Source organism: Panthera uncia (assembly GCF_023721935.1).
Source record: "Panthera uncia isolate 11264 chromosome D3 unlocalized genomic scaffold, Puncia_PCG_1.0 HiC_scaffold_8, whole genome shotgun sequence".
In the NCBI taxonomy this organism is placed as follows: Eukaryota; Metazoa; Chordata; class Mammalia; order Carnivora; family Felidae; genus Panthera; species Panthera uncia.
The window spans coordinates 12,977,853-12,990,733 of record NW_026057586.1 but is presented as its reverse complement, the minus strand read 5'-3'; positions in this window follow the sequence as shown (position 1 = coordinate 12,990,733).

Here is a 12,881-nt window from a genome sequence, read left to right as displayed (position 1 = left end):
CATTTGTCACATGGCATAAAGTCAAGAGGCCACCTTGGCCTACTTCACAGAATAACCCAGTGGTCCCCAAGCACAGAGGGTTTAACTGTGCTACAGTGGAGATACCTGAAGCAACAATGATGGGTGGAGAAAAGAGTTGTATCTTGGCATCTACTATTCACTTTAAACATCCTAATGAAACGATGACTAGGACCTGTCCAGTGAATGCCGCGTCCTTCTACGTGAACCTGGCATATGCTGTATAGGAACTCAGGGGTATCACATAGGCCAAGTGCTGTGGGCTTGACCATAGCAGAGCATCATGGCGATCACTTGGCTTGGCCTCTGTCTGTTAAAAAGACTCAGACTGAGTGTCTGCTCACAGGCTGCAGTCCTAGAACCCCAAAACCCGCTTGAAGGGATGGGGACTGAGCTGGTGATGGTCATCATTTAGAGTCAAAGCCAGGAATAAGCCTCAGAGAGGGGCCTTCAGAAACACCAGTGTGAGTGCTGGGATAGGAGAGGAGGACTTGGAGAGACAGTGACTAAATCAGCCTGGGAGAGCAAAGCTGGGAGGGGTGCTGGATGGAGTCATTCTCCGAAGTCTGTTTGTAGGATGGGGAGCTTTTTAGGGCACCCAGGCACCCGTTGCAGGGAGTATGGCCAGAGTTGCAAAAGATGAGTCCTTAAACAAAATGCAGTTAAGTGAAGGTCCTCATGCTGAAGTCAGAATGAGGCCCCCTTTTATTAGGGAAATTGCTAAAGACTACGTGCAAAAAGTCAGCTAAGCGAGTGTGTTAATCAACTTAATGGTTTTGTTTTTCAAGGTTGAATTTCTAGATGATTGTTCTTTATGACCAGGAAGGGTCAGCCATGAAGGCCCTGGACAATGCTAATGGCTCAAGGCATTCCTTAAGAGCAGCTGTGAAAACATGTCCTAAGGCCTTGCACCTGCTGCAGCCTTTCCCTTTTGAGGTCTTTTCCTTTGACCTTTTTCTCCTACATCTCCCCCAGATACAGAGAACACAGCTATTTTCACTCTTTCAAGAGCTAACATTATATGTCAATTATATCTCAGTAAAAAAAAAAAAAAAAAAAAAAAAAAAAAATGGGCAAAGGACCTGGAAAGACATTTCTTCAAAGAAGACCTCCAAAAAGCCAACAGGTACATGAAAAGATTACTCAACATCACTAATCGTCAGGGAAATGCAAATCAAAACCACAATGAGATATCACCTCACACTTGTTAAGATGGCCGTGTCAAAAAGAAAAGTACTAACCAGTGTTGGCAAGGATGTAAATAAAAGGGAACCTTATGCACGGTCAGTGGTAGTGTAAATTGGTCTAGCCATTACTGCAACAGTACAGAGGTTCCTCAGAAAGTTAAAAACAGAACTACTATAAAATCCAGCAATCCCATCTCTGGATACATATCCAGTGGAAATGAAGTAAGTGTATTGAAGATACATCTGTACTCCCAGGTTCATTGCAGGACTATTCATAATATCCAAGACAGGAAAACAACCCAAGTATCCATCACCGAGAGCCATGAAACTGTTGAATGTGACACCATATGGGAGGATACGTGTATGACTAATGCCAGATGTTAAATGATGGGGAAATTCAGAGGGATGGGCAAAAGGAGTAGATAGGAAGTCTTTTTGCTCGATTTTTCTGTAAAGCTAAAACTGCTCCAAAAAACTTAAAGACTAATAATTAAAAGAAAAAAAAAAAGTTAGTAGGGAGGAAATCTCCTTTACATGGATTTCAAAAACCAAAAAGTCTCTACTTTTTTTTTAAGTGTTTTCTGATAGTATTTTGTTTTCATTTCTATCAGTTTTACTCCCTTTCATACTTAAACACTCTTCTTAGTTTATCAATCGTCTTTTTTTCTATTTCAGGAACACTGAACCTCCAGATCAGTGTTTGGTATATACAATGTCACAGTGACTCAGGCAAAATCGCTGCTTTCCTAACTGCATTCACATCCTCACTATAATGTACAGGGAAGCCTGGGACGCCCCCCTGGACAGTAAATAGCGTCACACCAGATTCTGCGTCCTTGTGCATTAACGGGGCATAGAACCTCGGACTTTTCTCGGATCTCTCTTTTCAGAGTGACCTCCTCCATGTGAAATTACTGCACAATTAAAAGACGAAGTGAAAAAAAATATGGTACAGTGAGAGATTTGTCTGTGTGTTTACTGATAAGTACAGCTTTTTCCCTTGACTTCTAATTTTTTTTTTTTTTTTTCAGGAGTAGAATGGAATGGCAGAAATGAAGACTTAATGGAGACGCTTCTTGGGGAGAAATCCCCCTCAGACTTCTGCATTGAGGAATCTAGATCCTTCTCCCCATGCTGTCCTTGGAGTGCCTGGATTAATGGGGTAACCAAAATACTGGTGTGACTGGCCCGGTCTTAGCTCACCCCCATTTTCCTTGTGTAACAACCAACAGCTTCCCATTTCATGCTCAAAAGTATCCTGGTTTGGATTATAAGTTATATGGTTTTCCTACCTTAATCCTACTGGATATTATGTCATGGTCTGTGGTCAAACTATCAAATGGCTGTTAGTTACCTAAGGCAACAGAAAAGGGCAGCTGGAAGGAGGCTCCACTTCTCCCGGCAGCTATAACACTGATGCTCGGCCAGCTCTTGGTGTTTGCTTTCATGTCCCATGTCCCTTTGATTCACTTCCTGAGAGTGTCATCCCTCTTCTTGTTTTGGGGCCTTTCTCGGGGAAGCTGCTCCTTCTATGTCTTATTGTGGGGGAACCTTCTCCTTTTGTTTCTTTCCATTGGTGGCACTTGATTTTTCCTTTGGGTCAGTAGAGAAAGCGGAGTTCAGTGAGGCACCCAGCCCACCCTCAGTCCAACACAAAAAAGCACGTGTACCTCCAGTCAGCCCCAGATTTGCTGCCCAAGAGTGAATGACTTTAAAAGATTGTTGTCGGGGCGCCTGGGTGGCGCAGTCGGTTAAGCGTCCGACTTCAGCCAGGTCACGATCTCGCGGTCCGTGAGTTCGAGCCCCGCGTCAGGCTCCGGGCTGACGGCTCGGAGCCTGGAGCCTGTTTCCGATTCTGTGTCTCCCTCTCTCTCTGCCCCTCCCCCGTTCATGCTCTGTCTCTCTCTGTCCCAAAAATAATAAATAAAAAAACGTTGAAAAAAAAAATTAAAAAAAAAAAAGATTGTTGTCATTTCATTATTCATTTATAACCTGGTTAATTTTTGGAAGATAGATTTCTGGAGCACCTAAGTTCTAAGCCTTGTGTGTACTATTATACATATTATTTATGTATTTTATTCATTATATATATATATATATATATATATGAATTTATGTATATATAAAATGAATACCAAAGAGCCTCAGAGCCTCAGTCCTTGTCTTCATAAACAGAGAAGACAGACTTCAGAACAGTAACGCCACTTGGGTGCTGGGCGCTGTGAGAAGGCTTCAATGGGCAAGGACAAGCATTGAGTGATGGGTGGGGACCTCCTAATGTGGAACGCTGTAAGCCGTTTCAGGGAATGAGGACTTTCTTCCGAGACAAATGACTTGATCAGATTTGCATTCTGTAAACATCACTTGAGCTTCTAAATGGCCACCTTTGTAATGGGAAAGATGCAGTATAAGCCACATAAAGTACATCATAAGGAGTATTTTCCACGTTAACAATTATTTTGACAGAACCCGAAGAGGCTAGAGGTACGGGTACAATGCCTGCTCATGGTTTGTTTTGGTTATATGCAGATAGCATCTTTGACAATTTAGGTGTGACAGTGAAGGCGCCGTTAAGATGCTTAAATGGGTGATGGAAATGTCCGGTAATGTGGACATGAGTCAGCGTCGCTCACAGCAGCTCTGATACATCTATGCCAAGAATCCCCCAGTCTAGTCCCCAAGCATCTTTGACCATCAATGTAGAAAAGACTCATGTGAAGAGGTAATAAGGCTGTTGGCTGACATTTACCAGCGTGGGTTTGGCAGGGTTTCTAGGTTCTGTACGCAATCTTCAGATTTATTTTTTAAAATACTGCTTTCTGTTAATTAAATCTTGGTAAGTCTTACAGAACTTACACCGAACCAACAGACTCTTCCTGCGCTTGTTCCCACTGGTTACTGTGGGTCCTTCAGAATCCCACCCCTTACTTCCATAGTGCCCCAAATCCTCTCTGGGACTCCCCACTTTTCCCTTCCCTGTGGTTGGCTCAGTGTCGAATCTGCTCCCCTCTCTCTGGTGCCACAGAAGCCACCTGTGATGTCACTAATGGGTCCATGAAGGGGCCACCCTCTGTTGGTGCTGTGTCCAGAACCGCACTGGGTTAGGCCTGGACCTGCTGCCCCTGTCCAGGGGGCCCAAGGATTTGGTGTGAGGAGGCAATTCGTTGCTTGCAGTGGAAGCTGGGGTCGGAAAACTCTCACTACCTGTTTGCCGTATCCCATCCCGTCATTCCCAAGCAGGGCTGCATTGCTGTCCCAGTCTTGTTCAAGGATGACGCAGAGGCTATTTGAACTGCCCCATGAAGCTTTTTGCCCTGAGACTCAGGCTCGAGTGTGGGAGGGACATGACCTGAGCATACAGGTGGGCTGCTTATACAATTGCCCTTCATCTCTGAACCTGAGCCACTGTCCTTGGTTCATGGACGCCCTGACTCTCCTCCTGAACATGAATTCTTTCCAGGATGCCTCTTGGTTCCTCGTGCATATGGGCTCCAGTGCGCTCTCCCACCTGTGTGCCCATGCCACCTGAATTCCTGCGTGGACCACAGGTCCATCTGGCCATGCTCCCAGTTTTCACTTATACATATCAGCCTCCAAACTTCTAATTCGCAGCCTCACTACACACAGTCCCTCTTCTCTGTTTTGCTTTTCTCGTTAATACTTGTCACTCTCATTATATATTTTATTTATTTAGTTTAGTGACAGTCTTTCCCCACTAGCATGTGAACTTCATAAGGGCTGTTTTTTAAAATATTTTTTGTTGTCTCAGTTCCAGTAATGCATAGAACATAACAGATGCACAATAAATGCCAGTTGAATCAGTTGAGGAATTAAATCTTTAAATCCTTCAGTACGTCGAGTGTCTACTATGTTCTTGATTTGGGAAATGAAGAGCATTTATTGGTCTGAGTGAGATATGCTGATTGGGGGCTAATGCAGTGAACTTGGCCCATGGCAGAACTCATGTGACAATTCTAATAGGATTGCTTATAGTGAAATTAAGATGACCCCAGGCTGCAATGTGGAAAAATGTTTTATTTCTGCATGCGCAATCTCTTCTGATAAAGAAGGTGAAAGAGCCTGTATACTCCGATGTAAATAGGTTTAAGATGCACCTTGTGTTGAGCTGGGTTTCCCAGAACATCTAAACCACAGTTGAGGAGAGTCCATGACCACTGAAGTCAGCTGACCGATTGCAATGATGCTTATAAGTGAAAGGGGACGTCCAACCTGTCTAACTGAGTGCAAGGTGCTGATAACAGCGAGCTGAGCAGTTTAGCGGTTGCTAGTTTGTTAGGACATCATTCAAATCAAGTCAAATTGTTAAGGATGGTCAAGAGTCTTCTGGCATCTCCAAAACAAAATTTCATCGTGTTATATAATGTAACCAGGTTTTGAAATTACTTCAGCTAAATTTTACTCAGCTTCCTCCCCACCCCCAGATTTTTATTTAAATTCTAGTTCGTTGACATACAGTGCAATTTTGGTTTCAGGAGTAGACATTAGTGGTTCATCACTTACAAGCAACATCCAGTGCTCAGCACAAGTGCCCTCCTTAATACCCATCACCCACCTAGCCCATCCCCCAGTCACCTCCCTCCCTTAACTGTTTGTTCTCTATCTTTAAGTCTTCAAGGGTCTCTTACGATTTGTTTCCCTCTCTCTCTCGTTTCCCCTCTGCCATATGTTCATCTGTTTTGTTTTCTTAAATTCCACCTGTGAGTGAAATCATACGGTATTTGTGTTTCTCTGACTGACTTATTTTGCTCAGCATAATACACTCTAGCTCCATCCACATTGTTGCACATGGTAAGATTTCACTCTTTTTTATCGCTGAGTAACATTCCATGGTATTTAGATACCATCTCTTCTTTATCCGTTTTGTAGTCGGTGGACATTTGGGCTCTCTCCATAGTTTGGCTGTTGTTGATAACGCTGCTATAATATTGGGGTGCATGTACCCCTTCAAATCTCTACTTTTGTATCCTTTGGGTAAATACCTCGTAGTGCAATTGCTGTATTGTAGGGTAATTCTGTTTTTAACTTTTTGAGGAAGCTCCGCAGCATTCTCCTGAGTGGCTGAACCAGTTTGCATTCCCACCAACGATGTAAGAGGACTCCCCTTTCTCCACATCCTGGCCAACATCTGTTGTTTCTTGTGTTGTTAGTTTTAGTCATTCTGACACGTATGAGGTGGTATCTCATATTCAGCTTTTATGACAGTAATGGCAGTGGGAACTAAGTTTATTGAGGTGTTACTACATGCCAGCCACCATTTTAAGATTTTACCAATTTGATCCCCACAACTGTATGTGATGTCCCTCGGTCACTTGGGCTAAGAATGAGTAACTTACCTAAGGTCACACTGTTGGTTGTAGGGCCAAAATGTGATCCCCAGCAGCTTGACTTTAGAGTCTGTGTTCTGTCCTCTGCACCATTGCTGTGATGCTACTTGGTACATTTGTGAAAGTTGGAGCGGGGGGTTAGATTGGCAGTTTAAAGGCCTGTGTTCTAACTCTGCTTCTGCCACACTCCCCTTTAAGTCCTATAGTCCTTAAACACTTTGGGCTAATTGACACTTGCTTAAAGGCTCTAGATGTATTGGGGCAGCTCCCCTTCCTGTCACTAGATGGCAGAGTTGGTGGCGGGAGGGAGGGGAAGGTGTGGTATAGATGTATGTATGGTATTTACTTTGTAAATCTCTATCCTACTGGTAAAATAGTTTATGGGCTATTTCAGTTGGTATTATAAATATTCATTACATTTCTACTCATTACATTTCTTTCAGTTTGTATTTAATAGTTCCCCCTTTTCCTGTCTATTTGTTCAATGTATACAGTATCTACAAAAGGAGTATAAGTCAGATAGCAGGGAATTTGGCTGCCTCGCTCATGACAATGACCAGAACAGTATCTGGCCTATAGTCAGGACTCAAAATTATTTGAGGTTTTCTTTCTTTCTTTTTTTTTTTTTATGTTGTAAGGATTTCCTTTCCCTTTTCATTTTGAACAAATGTTAGTGTTATAGAAAAGTTGAAAACGTAATACAGAGTTGCCTTATATCTGTCACTCCATTTCCTGTAATGTTAACGTCTTACATTACCTTAGTGCAGATATCAAGAATATAAAATTAACATTGGTACGGTCTTATTAATTAAACTACAAACCTTACTTGAATTACGCCCATTTTTTTCCCTGCTAACGTTCTCTTTGTGTTTTGGGCCCATACTTAGGGTTTCACATTATATTTAGTTATTATGTTTTCTTAGTCTTCTCCAGTTCTGTAAAAATTCCTTGATTTTTTTCCTGGTGTCATGACCTTGACAGTTTTTATCGATCCATTATTTTACAGAATGTCCATTAGTTTGGATTTGTCCAATGTATTCTGCTAATTGGAGTGAGGTGTTGCATTTGGGGCAAGAAAACCAGAAGAATGATGTGCTTTCATCTGTGCACCACATCAGGGTGTTCATGATGTTGATATGTCTTATTGATGGTGATGTTTACCTTGATCGCTTGGATGATGTGACGATTGCTAGGTTTCTCCATTATAAAGTTACTTCTTTATCCCTTTGTCTTACTAAACACCTTTGAGGAGATTTTTTCTGGAGATGATGCAAATCTAGTCTCCCCTCAAGCTTCGCCCACCAATTTTAGCATCTTTTTCTGCTGTACATTGCTGTATGATCCATTTGGCCAATCGCTATACTGTTGGCCTCAGTTTTTATTCTTCTGTGACCCTCTAGGTACTTGCACTGGAGTGTGGATAAGAGACAGCGAAGTGTGCATATATTGTACACCTACTACCTATTTGCTGGTTCAGGTAAAGATTATTTTACTGACGTGTAATTAAATTCCCCAACTGGATCTCTCTGGACCTCAATTTGGATATTTTTAAAGTAAGAAACTATGCTCTGAAAAAAATGTTGGAAGCAAATTTCAACAGTAATGAACGGAATAGGATCCACCCTCTTATATCCATTGAAAATTTAAAGAGACATTGTATTTGCAAAAATTTACCCAGTGTGTAAACATTAGAAATCATAGGTAATCATAAAGAAAAAAAAAACCTTATTAATTCTTCCTTGAACTCTAACCTTTGTTAAGATTATGCCAGTATCCTTTATAATTTTCCTATGTATATATACACATATATTTCAATTTCTGTTTTAAGAAGGCTTATATTGCATATATCATGTTAAACTTGATTTGTGTACTTAAAACATTAAATAATTCTTAAGAGCAGTACAGTGTTCATTTACAGGATGCAGCAGGATTTCTATAAATAATTCCTTATTATTGTATATTTTCAGTTGGTTTACTTTTTAGATTTTAAACATATCAGATGATAGCTTGCGATAATATTTGAGGGCTACTTGCCCCCTTGATGTCTCAGATCCACCTCTAGGCTTTCTGTGTACATTGGCTTCATGAAGCAAGAGAATGCTCTGGGTAGTGAAAGGGTTCCTCAATGGATTTTCTAGTTAATAGCCTTGAAAGTCAAGGTTTTGTTTGCGTATACCTGAATTTGAGAGACTAGGCTTTCTGAATTTCCAAGATTTGGCACTAAAAATGCAGGATGCAAACCATGAGAGAAGCAGAATATGCAGTTAATTTGACACATGTGTGTGTACATTTCTGCTGAGTACGTATATAGGGCTGAAACAGCTTATACACAGACTTATAATCAGTTTGAGATACTGCCAGAGAGTATCCCAAAGTAGAGTTTGCACTTTATACTCCCACCAGCAATGTATGAGAAGTTCTTGTTCAAATCTTTTGCACATTTTTCTATTGGGTTTTCTTTCCTTTTATTACTAATTTGTAGAACACGCTTCATGTATTTGGATAACAGATCTTTGTCATAAATATTTTTTGCAAACATCTTCTACCAGTTTCTGGCTTATGTTTTCACTCTCTTGAAGGTGTCCCTTTGATGACCAGAAAGTTCTTAATTTTAATGGAATCAATTTATCAATCTTTTCCTTTACGGCTAATGCTTTTTGTTATCCGTTCAAGAAATTTTTGTCTAAACCTAGTTAACGAAGATATTCCCCATTGTTATCTTCTAGAAGTTTTAGTGTTGAATCATTTCCCTTAAGAACTATAATCCATCTGGAATCTATTTTTGTGAAGGCTGTGAAGTATAGGTCAGACTTCATTTGTTTAAAAGAAGTATGGCTATCCGTATTCCCTCCCTCTTCCCCTACTTAGTGGTGTCTTTGTTTTAAATAAAAATCAAATTCGTTGATCTGTTTCTAGCTTCTCTATTCTGCTCTATTGGCCTGTTAGTCTGTCCTTCCACTAATACCACTCTTAATTTCTATAGCTTTCTAAGTTTGGCATCTCCTAACGGAAGGCTCCAACTTTGTTTTTATATTTCAAGGTTGTCTTCTTTTATGTATATAAATTTTTATATTTGTATATAAATTTTAGAATTAGCCCATCAGTCAAGGGGAATTAAGGAGGACACTTGTGGGGATGAGCACTGGGTGTTATATGTAAGTGAGCAATCACTAAATTCTATTCCTGAAATCACTACTACACTACATGTTAACTAACTTGGGTATAAATTTTAAAAAAATAACAAAAAAATATGGGCAGAGGAAATGAATAGACATTTTTCCAAAGAAGACATGTAGATGGTCAACAGACACATGGAAAGATGCTCTTTATCACTAATCATCAGGGAAACGCAAATCAAAAGCTCATTGAGATACCACCTCACACCTGTCAGAATAGCTGAAATCAAATACAAAAAAATAACAAGTGTTGGCAAGGATGTGGAGAAAAAGGAAACACATGCACTGTTGGTAGGAATGGTAGCTGGTGCAGTCACTGTGGAAAACAGTGTGGACATTCTCCCCAAAATTAAAGATGAAATTACCATATGGGCCAGTAATTCTGCTACTGGGTATTTACCCAAGTAAAAGAGACGTTATGTGCCCCTGTGTTTATTTCAGCATTATTTATAATAACCAAGTTATGGAAGCAATCCAAGTGTCCATCAATAGATAAATGGATAAAAAGATGTGGTATATATATATGCATACATACTATGGAATACTAACTACTCAGCCACAAGAAAGAATGAAATCTTGCCCTTTGCAACAACATGGATGGAGCTACAGGATATAATGCTAAGTGAAATAAGTCAGAGGAAGACAAATACCACATGATTTCTTTCATTCATATGTGGAATTTAAAAAACAAAACAAATGAATAAAAGAGAGAGAGAGAGAGAAACCAAAAAACCAGACTCAAATATAAAGAATAAACTGGTGGTTGGTTGCTGAAGGGGAGGCAGGTGGAGGGATGAGTGGAATTGGTAAAAGGACTAAATACACTTATAATGAGCAATAAGTAATATACAGAATTGTTGGAATCATTATACTGTACGTATGAAACTAATACAATACTGTATGTTAATTACACTTGATTAAAAAATGTCTAAAAAATAAAAAAAAAAGAATCAGCGCATCAGTTTACAAATACATACACATAAGTTACTGGATTTTGGTTGAATAGCAAAAAAAAATCTATGAAAAAATTTTGAGGAATTGACATATTTCCAATATTTAGTTTTCCATCCATAAGCATAATAAGTCCTGCCATTTAGACTTTCTTTCATGTCTCTCAATTACATTCTTTTAATGTTCTGTGAGGAGGTCTTGACCATTCTTGGATTTTTGGATCCCTTTAGAAATGTCATCAATCTTCATATTTGCTAATTCAGCAAGGAAAATGTCAGGGCAGAAGATGAGATTCAGAGTCATGGACAAGCCTGCTAGGGAAGACTCATTTCTGTGCTGTCCTGTCTCTGTTTTGATATGTTTGTTTTGCTTTTTTTTCTTGTGATGGTGGTTGTTTTTCAATGCCTTGAGGTAGGTGTGGGATCCTCTGTGGCCAAGTATCCAATCCATTTTTGAGTAGAAGAACCCTGTTTTATTCACCAGTTTATAACAAAGCCACCCTGGGAATTCACTCTTCGAACACTTTGCCAGTGGTATCTTGGTGTAACTTCTGGTACCCCTGGTTTTTAAGACCTTTTTTTTTCATGAAGTTCCTCACTCTAACATGTCTTCTCATCTCAGGAAATCTCCTTCTAGGGGCTTTCTGCCCTTGTATCCATCTGAATTTCTGGGTTCCACTGGAACTCTGCTTTCCAGTTCCACCAGTCTGCAGCAGCAAAAGAGAGTCCATGTGAAGCCATTCTCCGCTGGTCATGCCCCCTGATTCTCTTCCTCCACTTCTTTCTTCTATTTTCATGTCCAGGAGGGGAGTGCAGGGTCCCATCACTTACTCCCTCTGAGTCACTGCTCCTTGTGATGGTGATTTGCAAGTCAACCCTGTTTATCTTTCCCTGGCATTTCTGGTACTTACATAACTCTCTTCCCTGCCATCAATGATGTACTTTTTATCATTACAATTTCTTACAGAATTTCCATTAACATTATATGGGGGATGGGATGAGGGGGTGAGAATTAAATGTATGTTTTCAAATCTCATCTTTTCCCACAGCTTTAAAACCGTTGTACTAGTTAATACATTAGAATATGGAGAGGTGTTATCTTCAAAACTCTTTCACCTGCTTCTGATGTTGAAATCTCTTAAGGGATCGGGGCACCTGGGTGGCTCAGTCGGTTAAGCGGCTGACTTCGGCTCAGGTCATGATCTCGCAGTCCGTGAGTTCGAGCCCCGCATCGGCTCTGTGCTGACAGCTCGGAGCCTGGAGCCTGTTTCAGATTCTGTGTCTCCCTCTCTCTGACCCTCCCCCGTTCATGCTTTGTCTCTCTCTGTCTCAAAAATAAATAAACGTTAAAAAAAAATCTCTTAAGGGAAAAACTCTTTCCTCCAAGATTAGAGGGATATCCAAGTACGGGTTTCTTTGGGAAAGTGATTCTGATAAAGGTTCAGATTAAGAAGTAATGGCAAATATCACTGCTTTTGAGGTAAGAACAGGTTTTGTTACTGGGGAAGGGGTCAAAACCTAAGGGAGATTTGGAGGGCATTGGGCATTTGAATGGGAGGGAATGAGGAAAAGGGATGTACTCATACTTATACCCTAAGTCTAGCCTTGGCAATGGGTCTGACTCTTCCTGTATCCATAGGGGTGAGTGTGTTTGTGGTGAGAGGGTGAGGGGGTACAGGGGATGTTGTTTCTATAAAAGACTAGTGACCTTCAGATAACTTACTGTATTTTGCCATGCTTACCCTTTCTAACCTGGCACTCACCCCATGGACCAGGGCATCCAGTAAGATGGAGACTGGGTATCCCCAGCCCAAATAAATGGAAATAGAGAACAGAAGTGGTTCCATAAATCAGTGATGCTGGCTGACTTTATTTAACACAAGCAGGGATGTCTCCTTATTTCAGCACACAGACACGACATCTCCATGTTCCACTGTCACAGGGCCATAGCTGTATTTAACGACAAAAGCAAAGTGACAATAATTTTGCGAGGTGGATAGGATTTTTATTTTCCATATAGATCATGGTGCAATGCAAACATGAAAAGTCTTCTTTCAGAAATAATTTAGGAAATGTGCAGGTGGATATGAAGGATGTTTATAGTCACGGCCAACCAAAAATACTGCTTGGACCACAATTAATTAAGTACATATTTTTCAAATGCTTACCAGGTCTCTTACGTTATATTAAATCTTTGGGATTTTA